We start from the raw sequence: 15,151 nt of genomic DNA, 5'->3' as shown, positions 1-15,151 counted from the left end.
CCTACCAGGAAACCGGCTCCAGCGTAGGCTCCTCTCTCCCTGGGTCTGCAGGTCCCTGCCAGGATAGGCCTCCCATAGGGTCACAGCCTCTTTTGGGCATCCGCCTGCCCTGGTGTGGGTCTCCTTCACAGGCTGCAGATGGATCCCTGCATCCCTGTGGATCTCCATGGGCTGCAGGAGCACAGCTGCCTCATCATGGGCTGCACCATGTGCTGTGAGGGAAGCCCAGCTGCAGTGTCTGCCTTGTCCCTCCCTTTCTCCACTGACCTGGCTGCCTGCAGAGCTGTTCCTCTTACACACTCTCACTCTGCTCTTCTCTGGCTGCAATTACATCTACCCAATAACTCTTTTTTCTTCTTAAACATGTTACCAAAAGGAATTACCATAATTTCTGATTGTCCCAGCCTTGGCCAGCAGCATGTCTGTCTTGAAGGTGTCTGACACTGGCTCTAGCAGACATGGAGGATGCTTCCAGCATATTCCGACAGAAGCCAGTAGCTCCCCCACTACCAAAACCTGGACACGCAAATCTAGGAAAAACGCACATGTTAATGTATTTAGATACCAGTTAGGTACAGAAGATACCCTGCTTTAAAGATGAAAGGGAAAACAAAGCAAAACAGAATCTATGCAAGCAAAAGTTGGTTAGGAAACAGTCACTTGATGGAGTCCTGGCACACTGATGGACTCCCAAAGCATTTGTATTGCAATCACTAGGACTTTTGACAGCAGAGCCACTAACAAACTCAAGACAAGCTGAGTCTTCAGTGCTTGAAGGTTCTCCTTCAGCCTCAGACTGCAGTTTTATTAATTTTATTCATTTTGTTAGCAGATTTTGAGTAGAAATTCAGACTTACTGACCCTTCTCCTCACTGTGTAGTACCTGTATACCTAAATGTTTACTAAGCAAAAAAGTCATAGGGTGACAGTAAATTTGTTGTTCCCTGTAATACCATTTATACCAAGCCATTTCCCATCAGTGGACTGCATTTCAAAAATTTATTTTGAAGTTCTACAAACCAATTGCTTGTGCTTACTTGCCTGCCTGCTTTTTCCAGCTACTAAATTGTTGGCTGCACACTAGGTTTTATCCTCTAATAAGAGAAAGGCACATGTTCCTTAAAAGGAAATCCCATGCTGCTGCTCTGTTGTGACTCAACTAACTTGGCAAGAAAGGAATTTACTCCATTTCTGTATCAGATCTACACCAACCTGTGCTGAGCCACACGGATGACAGTGTTCAAAGGATTGCAACATTTAATAGAGCCACAAGTGGTATGGAGATCAGTGCAGACCTTACTACTCACATGAGGCAATTAGCTTCACTAAACAGTAAATAAGGAAATTATTTAATCTTTATTTGCAGAAAACCTATCAGACACTATTGAAATCCACAAAACTGGAACAATTAAATTTGAAAGGTGCAGATGGAAATCTCATGCACTACATGTGGGTGACTTTTGCATATGCTACCAATGTTGATTAAGAACAGCAGCAATACTGCTATGCAATCCTTTTAAATCCAAGATTTAATGCCACTGGACATCTGACATACCCATCTCTCATACAATCTGTCAGGCAGAGAACTATTCCTGATCACTGTGGCCTACAAAGCAGGCTTCTCTGTCTTCTCCTTGTATAGTTTGGAGGGAATCTCAGAGAGCTCTTGGAAAATGAAAGCTTATCCAACTCCTGGAAACTTCTGGGAAAGGAAACAGGGAGGTTTTGGACACACAGGGAGCATTACCTGTTTCCATTCCTCTAGTTTATAGAAGTCACTGTCCTGCATTAGTCACTGTAGTCTCTGAGTGCTTTTTACTTGCTCAGCAACTGAACTCATGCTTGCTCTTGTAGGGCTTTTCTATGTTTGTTTGGGTTTTTCAAAAATGTTTCCTATGGGATTGTTGTGTGATGCGGCATTTTGTACCTGATCAAGAACACATTGGGCTGTTGGAGAAGGAGCTGACAAAGAAGTGTGTCTTCCAGTGAGGTACAATTTAGTGCCTGGAGAAGTGCCTTTTGCATTCTTAGGTATATGCTCCAAAAGCTGTCTTTGCAGAAATGCATTACAGAAGGTATTCTATACTTTCTACTGTCTCTCAGAGGAACAGTATCAAAACGGATGTCTGGAAGGCGACAACCTTGCGCTTCCTGTTGGGGCCCTCAAAGCCAAGACATCGCTTCTTTTCCTAAATTAGATTTTCCCAAAGGGGATTGAATTAGAAGTGTGTCCTTTTGCAAGCTGAGTCATACACAAACCTGTATTTACAGGTGCTTTTTCTTCCATTCTCCTCCAGGAAGGAGGTAATCACTGATACAACTTCAGGAAAAAGGTTTCAGAGAATGACTATAAAAAATGAAAACATTTCTTTTAAGACTGTTCTTTGCACCATATATTTAAAGGGAAAGCATGGCTTTTTAACCAAAATATATTTTTGTCCAAGGCAGAGCCTACTACACAAAGAAAATGAGAAAAAACATGATGACATATGTACTTACTAAACAGTATGAATTTCACATCCTACTACAAAAGTAGAAAGAAAAGTGAAATACATGCAGGGATTTGACTAAAATAAGTAACTTCCTTAGTGTTGTAATTTGCAAAGGTTTTGCAAATAACTCCCTACCTTTGAACAGAGAATATGCTTTGATTTTAATTTCAGATGAAAATGATAAATCAAAGGACAACTATGAGAATTTTTGAAGGAATTACTACAGAACTATTTCTGTAATTTTCAGCTTTTTGAACATGAAAATGAAACAAAGTCTGTATCCTGCCCAGCACACTAATCTCAGAATTTGGAACACAGAAGTAATCAAGTAAGTAAAATTAAGCCTTTTGCACAGATGGCAAGTTCATAACTTGCTTTGAAAAGCAAACTAAATTTGAAGCTGCTACACCACCTGTAGAAATAATGTTTTTTTGTATAATTAGTGGTATTTTTGTCCGTTATTTGGGCATATGTTTACTAAGTTTATTGTTTAGAACCCATGTGTTTGGATTCTGCGGCTATGCCTGTGTTACTACGCCCTACACACAAGGGTATTCACAGAGTGTGAAGACACAAAATGAAATGTGTGAACAGTGTGGAGGTAAAACGGTACTTCAGCTCCCTGCCACAGACTGACACTGGTGTCCAAGCATACTAACATGCAAATGTATGGACACTGTATGATCATGTAGAAAGGGAAGGGTGTGCTTAAATGGCAGTTAGATGCAAACCTGAGATGTTCACAGTTTTTGAGTGCAGACGCCTTTTAAAGGATTTGTTGAAAATTGATATAGTAGCAAGAACTCTGATGAAAATTAATGAATGGTGCTGAATAGACCAGAGAAAAAGGATACTTCATAGGACAATTGTGTTTCTTGCTATGTTATACTAAAACATGTTTAATTATAATAGAAGACAAACAAAAGTACCAGGTATCACTAGATAAGCTATAAAGTTTGGAGTCCTAACACAGATTGGACTTTCAAAATCTAAGCAAGTGATGGTGTGCTTTATCACTCCAGAAGCTGAGAAATTTTGCAGGTCCAACTACACCTGACCCTGACAAACTACTGAAACTTAACAATATAAGGATTTGTCATCTATTTAAGTCAAATTTTTTGCATTTGCAGGGGTCTGTCCACAGAAATCTTGATGGGCAAAGTTTTATGTCATGCAGTGAGCAGAACCAATGTAGTACACTACTCTCCTTATCTTTTGAGCGGTCTGGATGTCAGTAGCATATTAGGTAATTATGTTTAGGAGGCATCAGAATATTTTTATTTTGGGGTTTCTTTATTTTCTCTGCTTCAAAGAAGTTTCCAGTGTCGCTGCAGCATGTTTGTGTGAGTTTTCCACACTGCAAACTAAGGAGAGACGTTAAACATGAAAAGCAAATTATTAGAGAATGTAATACCACAGAAACTTTATTTGAGATGAAGGACTAGATATTATTGAAGACAACATGCTGTAATTGACTTTATTTCAAAATCACCAGGTATTCTTTACACGGCACATTCAATAAAAACAAAGCAACGTAACCACTGATATAATTTCCAGTTCTGAAATGGCCTAGATTTTGCCCTTAAAGGACATGAGACCTCTGGGATGATGTTATAGCACATGGGCATACTCTTCTGTACAGAGTAAATGAACATCCATCACATCATAGAAATGACATGACAAAGTGAGATTGTCCTTAAAGAATTACATTTTAACAGTGCCAAATTGCTAGTTGACCCATAACAGCCTGCTTTGAAAACAAGAATGTCACGAGCGTGAGTCTATTAGCATGCGTCTGAGACTCATCAACCATCAAACTTTTATATGGTTTTTTAGTTCTTCCCTGTCCCAGCTTGTGTTTATCCCTTGTCTAACAGACAACCCAGTTCCTGAGCCTTCAGGTGAAGCATGTTTACTTGGCAAGGACAAGAAAACAAGGAACAAACTCATCGGACAGGAAGTGACAGAAAAGTGTGCATTTCAGAAGTCAGAACTGTGCAATAAATCCCAAGAGGTGGGACAGAACTAGCGCATACACAGACACACAGACACACAGACACACTCTTTGCTTAAAAAACAACTGTACATTTTTTTCTTTGGCCCAGCTAACACACTCACTACTGTGTAGCCAGACCGCAGCAAGGACGCACTGCTTGTTTGCCATGGCTGAACAAGGCCAGATCTGTCCCTCCCGGTGCTGGTCCCAAGCCCTCCAGCTTTCACCCGGGCGGGCTCCCAAACACGGAGACCTGTGGGAGACAGGAGAAGCCCTCGCTGCCCACACCGACTGTCGAGCAGGCAGCGGGGGCAAACAGCAGCGCTCGCCTGCTCGGCAGCGGTTCCGCTTCCCGCACCGACAAAACCCTGGTGCCCTCTCTAGTGCCGACGGAACCTGACAGAGCTCCAGATGAGTTTCGATCTCAAGCACATACGCGGCTCGTGGGGATGGTACTGTGTGTAGGGCCAAGAGCTGGACGCGATGACCCACGTGTGTCCCTTGCCCTTTCCAACTCAGAGCGTGCTGCGATTCTGCGATGAGGGGGCTGCCGCCTGCACGGCAGAGCTGCGCGCCGCCCGCCCTGCGGCCGCACGGCGTCCCCGCGGGCCGAGGGACACGGCGAGCCCCGCCGGAGCGGCCGCGCCTCGCCGGGGCAGAGCGGCGGGACCCGCCCCGCCCGCAGCCGCGCGATGACGTGAGCGGCGGGAGCGCCGCCCAGCCGGAGGCAGCGGCCAGAGCGCGGGTCGGCGCGGAGCTGCCGCCGCGTCCCCCGGCCGGCGCCGCCGTGCATGGGCAGGGAGCGGGCGGGACGCTGCCTGCGCGCCGCGCTGCACAGCCACGGCCGCGGTGAGTGGGGCCGGCAGCGCCCGCCCGCCTGCGGGGCCCAGCGGGTGGCCGGCGTGGCGGCTGCACCGCCGTGTCCCGAGCCCCGTCCCGCCGGCGGGGGCTCAGCCCCGGCGGGCGGGGGCGGGCGGGCGCTCGGGGGGCGGGAGACCCTGCCCGCCGGGCGCTGTGAGCGGGGCACCGCGCTGGCTTCCTCCCCCTCCGTAAACAGGGCTCCCGCGGGGCGGGCCGGGGCCGACCTGGGCGGCGGGGAAGCTGGAAGGGTGGCTGCCGCGCCTCCTCGGCGGAGGTGCCGTGTGTTGCGGGAGAACTTCCTCGCGAATACTTATTTGTGCCGTTAAAAAAAAAATCTCTTCGCAGAAGGAGGGCAAACAGTCACGAAAAACCACACTTGTGGTTTTTCTCTGTAAGTGTCTATTGAATTTGCTTCTGCGTGGGGAAGTGTTCCGTTAGGTGTGGGTTGTGAATTAATTGATTTGATTAATTTGCAGAAGATAATTTTTCTTTTAAGAAAAGAATTTCAGATAAAGCTTCCTCAGATTTTTTTCCTTTTCTTTTTCTCTCTTTTTCTTTTTTTTTTTTTTTTTTTTTTTTTGACTGAAGTCTAATTAGAACCTGATTGTGGCATTGTCTTCAAATTTTTCACTTCTGCAGTCAGTGACAGGTGAGAAAATAACACCTTCCTTTGGTTATTCATAAATTGTTTTATGCTGGGAATTGCTGACTGTATTCCTTCTGGTTGCTGTGCAGTAGAAAACTTAATTGGGAAGATTGTAATGGCTATTGACAATTTTGAGTGTAATTTTGTACTTGAGATTATTTGCTTTGTGATCATTGTTTCTGACATTTTAGCTCTGTAAAGCTTACCAATTTATTATCTCTTAATTTTTTCTGTTACTAATTAAATGTAACATGTATGTAAGTAGGTGAGAGATAAGTATTTCTTAAGTTTCTATTTTATGGAAAATCAGCATTGACAGATGACTATAGAGAGACTCTGTGCACACTTAAAGGTATTTTGGATCAGTTTTATGGATTAACTTTCTTTTCCTTCCCTGCATCTCAGTCTTCATAACTGATATGGTGCTAATACTGTAGTGATGTTCTTTGGGCATGCCCATTTTTCTTCCCTTTTTAGAGTTTGTGGCAGTAATTTAAGGATTCAGTAGGAATACAGTAGCCACTATTGTGTTCTGCTTGATGAGAATACATCCTGAGTGACTTACATGGTGTAAGTCTAGACTCTTGAACTAAAAAACTTCGGTATTATTGTTTGAGATAGCAGGTATTTTAAGCTGTGGTGGACGTTCCAGAGAAGCCTAAATTTGACCTATTTGCAGATTTTCATTTTTTGTAAGCACCAATGACAGCAACATGGGGAAGGAGTATTTGCTGCCGGGAGGGGAAGTTGTAATGAGTAAGAAGTACATGGAATGCAGAAAATGGTCCAACATCCTTGTTGGTTGAATCAGACTGACTAGAACTGCAGAATGGAAAATGAAAGGAGGTTGCTACTGCTTTTTACTTGTAGCTGTTCAAAATTATGATTAGGCCAATAAAAAATTGAAATCTCTGTAGAATAACCATTTCCAAACTATGTGGAGGTAGTGTTATGCATGACCACAGAACAGTACTAAAGTGAGTGTTACTGTCATGTTGTACCAGCAGTGGCATCATCTTTCTGAAGTTAGGAGAAAAGCAATTGCTGAATGAGGTTGTTGCTTTGCCATTGGTCTCTCTTTATTTCAGCTTTGGGACATTTTTACAGTATGACCTTATGTAAACAAAAGCTAAGTGACGATGTTTGCAGTTGCAAGAAATAACCTGAGATCTCATCTGAAAGAGCCTTAAAAGGGAAATAAACACAATTCAAAAATGTAGTAGTATTAAACAGAGACAGTAATTAAATGGTGTTCATTATGAATAGAAGAATATCAAAAGTTACAAACTTGCAATTAAAAAGCAGTTAACAGAATTGACCATGCAATAATAAAATAAGTATTTGTTCTAAAAAATGTTATTCTAAAAATAAAAAAACAACTGGAAAAAGGCAACCAAAATCTGGTGGCTTTTTTTAGAAAAGTAACTGGAACTTTAAGTGGGGGGTTGAACTAGATGACCTCCTGCAGTGCCTTTCAACCCAAATTATCCTGTCCTAGTGCTCCTGTTCTGTTACAGGCTGGCATTTTTCTTGTAACACACCTGCTACTTTTTACCTAGGCTTGCATGCAAATGTTATCCCTGTCATTAGGCAAGTACACAGTTATATTTTTTCATTTGACTTAATAGAGATGCTGTTTCAAAACCTCCGACCCTGGCTGTGCACTGATTCTGGTGGATTCTCTATGTATTCATGTGTCCCATGGGGTTCTCAGCAAGAGGCCAGTAAGATGACTAATATGAGTAATACTAACATGATCTGACTCAACATTTGAGCTCATGCTTACGTTTGTATTTCTTTAACTTGTTTCAGTTACAATTTCTTTATCAAAAGGTGAACGAAGAGCTTTCTTGAATTTCTGAATATGGCATTTTAAAATTATTCTGTGAGATAGATCAGTCTTCATGCAGATGTGAAAAACTGTACAAAAATGTGAATATACAAAGAAACTTCTTTGTTGTAGTTCTGCTGAAGGAACGGTGATCCAGTTTTATTTGCTGCATACAAATAGATGCTTTCTGCTGCATACTGTGCTCATCTAGGGAGTAGATCGTATGTCTCACTTGAATTGGTTGTGCGCGACAGTACAGTGACAGCGACAAGGTACAAGTGTAAGGTAGGTTGTCACTGTCAGTTGCAACCTGTAAGATGCTCAGAGGAAAAGGGTGATCCCTCACTCAAATGTCAAGCTCTGTGGGTTATGCAATACTGGATGCAGAGAGGTCTGGTTCACGTGGACAATGATGACCCCCATGTGTTATGTAGAATGACTTGCCTAGAAGGCAGTTGTCCATCTAATTTTGGTTATGTAGTTACTGTTTCGCACAGTCAAAGCTGAATCTTTAAATCTGATTTGTAGGAAAAAACCTGTCTAGTCTGGTGCAGGCACCTATTGATTTAAAATCAATGGAAACATTGTCCCTTTCTGAGGCGAGTTTTCTCTGCATCTGTCTTTGACAATGACTTCCACAGCAGCATTACGTGGTTCCTTTTGTTGTTAGTAGTTTGCTTTTTAATCATGGTTGCATATTTCCTTGTATTAGGAAGGGAAGCGTACTCTTGCTGCTTAAATTTTCTGTCTTCTTGGTTTTCTTCTGGTTTTGTGTGGTGCTTTTTTTGCAGGGGTGGGGGAAGAGGGGTAAATGTGTGCATTTTCTTTTTTCTTAGAGTCTTTAGTATTTGTTCACAGCTCATACAAATCTATGAACTAATTCTGTTTTTCTGTGTTTTTTACAATGCCACAAAAGACAATATTCCAGGTGATTTGAGAATGTTTTCAATACCTTTCCTCTCTTCATCAGAGCACTTTTTCTTGTCTCTTGTGTGCCTGTATTAAGCAGAGATTCTGCTGAGCTGCACATCCTGTGAGTGGTTGTTTTGTTTATCTGCTTACATTTGGCTTAAAATGTAATGTCACGTGCGAATAACTGCAAGTTTTTTTTTCAGGGGTATATTATTTTATGTTTGTTGACATCAGATATTATCTGTCTTTTGTTTTTTTTTTTTTTGCTTGGCTAGCTCTCAGTTTTGATCCTGCTCAAGTCTCATGTAAGCCGGTTATCACCAAAGTTGTTTTTAGGCTAGGACTTTGAAAGTGCTTATATGCTTGCATAAATGTGTATGGTGTGGTATTTCTTGCTCTGCATGCAGCCCCACATGGGATCTTTTCTGATGCTTACCCCAGTTCTTAATCTATGTGTTGTTCATGGTATAAGGTTTTTTATCAACAGTTCAGTGAAGCTGATTTAGCTGGTATTACCTTTATCATTCTGCTTATGTGCTTGAGCAGCTGCAGTATATTTCAGGACTTAAGAAAGTCTTTTACAGATGTTTTAATTAAATAGATTTATTATACATGTTCAAAGTGTTGTGATTAAAGTTATTAGCATGTACAATTAAAACTTTAAAAATGCTTCTTTATGTGAATTCACTGGTCTCAAGGATTCATTTTTTGTAGTATTTAGTGAGAGTAACTATCAAATCAGTTTTAATCAGTTTTTTAGACCTTTTTTTGCACAGTCTATATCATCCTGTTTACCAGAAACTGTGCAAGAATTTTGAGAGTTTTTTTTGGTGAGCGGATAATATGTTAGAGGAATAGTGTTAGCGTACAGGTCTGGTATGCTTTAAATGAGTATTTTCCATCTCTGATGTCTGTTAGTCTTGTTTGACTGCAAGGATTTCATAGTTGTGACAAAAATGTTCATCACTATTCATTATTTCATAATACTGGCTATGGTTTGGGTTTCTAGTACTGTCAGATATTTCTAAAGTAAGAAACCTTTGCCTTCTAAATATGCAGTGTTGATACATAAACATACAGTTCATTTGGTACCTGTACTTATCAAACAGTTTTTAGAGGCCTCAGTTATTCAAGTGCATTTAGATTGGGAGGCCTTTTAATTTCAACATGAAATTATGGGATTGCTTGCATGGATTCAGATATGGAGGTATGAGTTGCAGGTGATGTTTGGGTTATGTATTAGGTAAAATTTGACTGGGAGACTAATGCAAGACCATTTGAGGACAAAGACAGTTGGAAAACAAACATTAATTCCTAATGAAAGAGAGGTTTATAAACTATAGAGAGAGAATTACAAACCATGAAGTCACAAAGATCTAAGAATAAGGTGGAGTTGTAGTTTTATCATATGTGTTAACTGTTCTCCTAAGCTGTCTTTGTTCTCAAGACTTTTCTTTCCTTAGCCTCTCACAAACACTGGAATCTGCTGTTTCCTCGGTTGTGTAAACACAACAACTTTTTATAGGCCTGTGCTGTAAACTGTATCACAAGTGACCTAAGTTAAAATTAATTTTTTTTTGTCTCATTTGGAACAAGTGGCATGAGGGAAAGGGAGCGGACAGGAAAACTTCTTAAGCTGGCTTGCAGTGTGAGAGAAAACGTTGTGTAATCGCATCCTGGATAACCCCAAAGATGGACTGAGCTACAAAAGAAATGTTGGGTTCCCGGTGGAATTGGAGGGCACTGGATTGCACAAGACCCAGATCCTCAGCTGTGGGCAGTAAAGCTTGTGTCAATCCAACAGCTGGCTCCCAAAAGACAGACTTTGGAACTACTCTAACAACTGTGTAAATAGGTGCACGGTTATCTTTTAATTGCCGCATACCTGGGTTTTCATAAACCTTTGTAACTGTGCTCTCTGTCAGGGAGCTTGTGAAAATGTACTTCTGGCTGCTTTTCTCCTAACCTGGTTTCTTCAGTTAAAGGTGATTTCAAGGTAACATTAGGGCATTCTATTCCTATGTATCTTCTCTTCCCTAAAATTGGAGACTAGCCCACTAAAACCATGTTTTGGACATTGCGAGGAAGATGGACATATACTGAATTTCAGTGAGTATTTCATAAGCCTGCTTGCAGAAGCTGGGGATAAGCATGTTAGATTTAAGTGTGTGATAGCAAGAGTGCAAAACTTAGTGAAACTTACAGGTGCTTTGCAAAGTGGGTGTGAAAATGAACTGGAGTCTTCAGTTTTCATTGTTATGCATTGGCAGACCTAAAACCAGTGTGATGAAATAGGTGTACATCAAAGTGGAGAATAAATAAATTAGAGAATTTATTTGGCTGAGGTGTAATGAGATTACACCAGAATCACTCAGAAACAAATGAATTTGAAGCTAGGTTTGCAATGTAGTTGCATGTGTGATTGTAACATACATAGGTGTACCTGAACTTGTTCATATTTCAGCAGTTGGAAGCCACAGCAGCTTAAACCATACAGGACACTGAAAGTTTCTCATGGCCTTTGCCAACCAACGGGATGCACACGTGTAAGTAGTGCTTAGAAGGATATCTTTAGACTGCAGCACTCTTAAGCCATGCCATAATTTTCTTGGGCTTTGGTATTTTTTCCGAGTTTCTTTCCAAAGAGCTCTGCTGCTTGCTGAGATTGCTTTCTTATTGCCCTGGTTTCAGCCAAGACAGAGTTAATTTTTCTGCAGTAGCAGTGAGGGGGTAGAGCCTGGGCCCATGTGGCAGTGTCTAGGTTGTTATTCTATACCATGCCCTTCATCCTGTTGGAAGTAGGGTGATCTCATTTCTGGAAAGAAGGGTGTGGCATCAGGTCAAGAAGAAGTGTGGTGGGAAGAGGGAACCTGGGGTCTTTAGGGAGCGTTTTGCATGTAAATCACCCTCTTTTGTACACTTCTGTTATTAATACTGTTGCTGTTACTGTCCATTTTCGTATCTCATTGCTGTTTCCAGTAAATTGTTCTTACATCAACCTGTAATCTCTGCCTTTTGTTTTTTTCACTGGAGCAGGGACATGGAGGGAACAGCCAAGATTTCTTTTTAGTGAGAGCTCCAAACTGGGAATACTATTCCTAAATTATGACACTGATCAGTAATTCTGCCACTGAACCCACAAAGCTGAATTTTAAATTCACTTTGGAATGCAGAAATGTTTGTGCTTTGTTTTTTTGAAAGAGATCATAGTATTTGGCAATTTTTATGGTGTTTTGACACATAATTTTTTCAAACTTTTGAACCTGATGTGAAAATTTTTTGGTAAGTTGATAATACATGATGTCTCTTGTAATTTGTTATGCTGTGATGTGGTTGTGCAGTTGTTATAACTATGCAGGGTGGTGAAATAATATTTTTTAGTCAGACTTTTTAGAAAGATGTTTGAAGTTTGGCATGACTTGATATTACAGATATACATTATCTGCATGCCATAATATGCTAGAAGGCATTGACTGTCTGGTTTCTTATCCTTGCAGTAGACTTGTGGACTGCTCAACCAAATTCTATGAAAGGCCTTTAAGCAGCTTTATATTTAGGTTTTCTGAAATAATTTCTGCAAATACTGAAAAAGCATTAGTTTTGAACAGCATATAGGGCACTTGGTGCTTTGTCCTAGTGTGTCAAACTATTTTGCTCCCTCTCCGACATCTGTAGTATGTCTTGGGTAGAAAACTCAGTATTATTTTGAGTTGATGCAACATAGCTTAAGTGTTTCTAAGTGAGAATGCCTAAAGGGAAGTCACCTTGAGTGTCCTTTATCATGCAGTTAATGGGTTAAATATCCATGAAGCCAGGAAAAGTGATGGTCCCCTTTCATGCTCAGGGGACGCGCAGAATGAAATCAAGAGCGTGTCATCCCTGATTTTCAGTGGACAAGCGGCTAATAGATATGAAAAGGATTTCTTTAAATTATTGTTTGTTTTAAAGAAAACTGTTTGGAGGTTGTAGTTACAATTCTGCTAAAGCCTAAATTTAGTCAAATGTTGTAACTTTTAGTTAAAGACAGATATTGTATAGAACCACAGAGTAATTTAGTGAAGTGGGACCTCAGTTGGTTTCTGTTTCAAAGTTCTGCATGAAGTAGAACTTTGGGTCAGTTAGGAGGTCATAACAGGTACAAAAGCTGTATCCAGGAAGGTCATAAAAATCTCCAAGAGTGGAGATAACATGTCGACCACTGGGCCATCATCTGGGTGTCAAGCATTCTCTTTATTTCCTCTCTGAACATTTTGTGTTTCAACTTGCTCCTGTTTTCTCTTGTCCTGTGGATGGAGGACAAGAGCTTGGCTCCATCTTCTGAATAACTTCCATGTTGGTCCTGGGGACTGCTGTTAGGCTCCCCCAGTCTCATCCAGGTGGGATAGACCCTGCTTCCTAGTCTGTCCTCATAGGGTCTGTACTACAGCCACCAGCAGTGTTGGTGGCCTCTGCTGTGAACTTGTTCCCATTTGCCAGTGGTTTTTTTTCCATGTTAGGGCAGTGGAATAAGACCTAGATTCAGAATTTTAAATTCAGCTAAGATCTGAATACTGATGAGTTCCTAAATAAAGGCCAGGACAGTAGGTGGCCAGAGACTTTCCAACAACCAAACTGGGAATATATTCTTCCCCCAGTTTGTGTAAAAATAACCATTCGATGATGAACGATGATTGGTTTAAATCCTTGAAAAATACTGTGACCCAGGCTGTTCAACTCATGTAATTGACTGAACGTTCAATCTTTATTGAACTGCATAGTTTGAAAAACGTAGTATGTTTTGTATAAATTTATTTTGTTCTATAACTTTTCATTGTAAGTATTGTATTTAATAATGTCAACTGTAGTTTTTTTGACGGTTTCCTATGTTTTTGTTACATTTCAATTTTAGAAATGCAGTGTGCAAAGAGTAAGTTAAAAATTACTGTAGTTGAAAATTGTAGCCAATGTGCTCTTTGGCATAATTAAATTAATTAAAATTCAAAGTCTAGATTAAACTCATTAAATTCCATCTCTTCTTACATAAAAATGCACCATAATGTGTCTTGTTTAATTAAAAACATTAGTGCAGAGAACTGTTTGACTCCTTGAGTGATAAAACACATGGAACAACAGTTTAAAAAGTAAACGTGCTCCATGAATGGTTTATATTAAATGCTCTCTTTAATTTCAGTCATAACTTAAAAAATATATTTTTAATTTGAATAAATCAATTTGTCTAGCCATTAGATTGCTGAGTACTTAATTATACATGACATGAATAGAACACATGTATTTAGGTGGTTTTTTGGTGGTTTTTGTTTGTTTGTTGTTTGTTTTCTTTTAATTTTATCTTTGAGTCGTAATATTCATGGACTGTTTAACCAGCTGGAACTTTTGGAGTGTTTCAGTCATTTGTTTTTGTCAGGTCATTAAACTTCAACCTGTTGATACCAAAGCATTCTGTTTTGCTGGAATGAATGTCTTCTAGAACTGGTTACAAGGGTGTGCCAGTGCAGTTTGGTTCTTTGATCAAGCTGAATTCCTGCGTACAAGTTTACAAGTTTTGATATTTGCCTTTCTTAACTGTTTCTCTGTGATCTCATTGCATACTAATAAAGTTAATTGTGGAATGCAGTTTTCTTCCCTTAAGAAACATAAATTTATTGTGCATCAGTGTGCCATTTTTTTTGCATCATTTAATGACCTCAAAATTTGTTTAATAAGAGCTTGTACTAGTGATATTATTTGTGCCTAAAATTCTTCCATTTCTTACTGAGGTTTGCTCTTGTACTTGAGGGACTAAGTATATACATAATATTAGAATACTTGCCTTGTTTCCACTTCTTTTTGGTTTCTATTGCTTTTTAAAGTTCATGTTCCTGACTCTTTTCTTATTATAATGACCTAAATTATTAGGTTGCTTTCTTGATTATGAAATATTAAGGGGAAAGAAGAAATTTTAAGAAATCCAGTTGTAAAGCAAAATAACATCTTAATTACTTCCCCTATTAGGCAGAGGTATATTTTCAGAGGCAGTAAACATGCAGGAATTATCACTGTGGTATTATTGGTTGAAACAATATTTTGCTTACTTCTGGTTAAGAAGAAAATCTAATTTCTCATTGAACTGTTCTTTATAATGCATTACAGTGATTCTAGTATACTTACCTGTTGTTTGGTACAGTATCTTTCTTATCTAGACATAATTTCCAGTTACTCACTAAGCCTTTAGAGGAAGAAACTGAGCAAACAAAACTGCTGTACATCCTTTTGCTGTTAGGGAATTAAGGTGGTAAGTCATTGTCACTGATGACATTTACAGGAGAAAAAAGAAAACTAAGGGAAGAAAGTATTAAAGCCTTTGTGGCAAAACCATAATGCAGCAACAAGGTTAAATGGGCATGCAGACTCATTTGGTAAGATTTTGGTAAGCT

The 15,151-nt window shown here is 40.1% G+C and overlaps 1 protein-coding gene across 1 annotated transcript in view; it reads left to right on the top strand.

Annotated features, from left to right (window-relative positions):
- The first annotated feature begins 5,260 nt into the window (after nucleotides 1-5,260).
- JAK2 (Janus kinase 2) overlaps nucleotides 5,261-15,151 on the top strand; it is an 82,434-nt gene continuing 72,543 nt past the window's right edge. Inside the window, exons 1-2 of the mRNA XM_054284658.1 lie at nucleotides 5,261-5,337; nucleotides 5,938-5,998. The gene's annotated coding sequence lies outside the window, so the exon portion shown is untranslated. The remainder of the gene's footprint in view (nucleotides 5,338-5,937; nucleotides 5,999-15,151) is intronic.

Source organism: Melozone crissalis, unplaced genomic scaffold (assembly GCF_028551555.1).
Source record: "Melozone crissalis strain CALT ecotype California unplaced genomic scaffold, PUWL_Pcris_2 ptg000005l_1, whole genome shotgun sequence".
Taxonomy (NCBI): Eukaryota; Metazoa; Chordata; class Aves; order Passeriformes; family Passerellidae; genus Melozone; species Melozone crissalis.
This window is presented reverse-complemented; position numbering and strand designations above follow the sequence as displayed.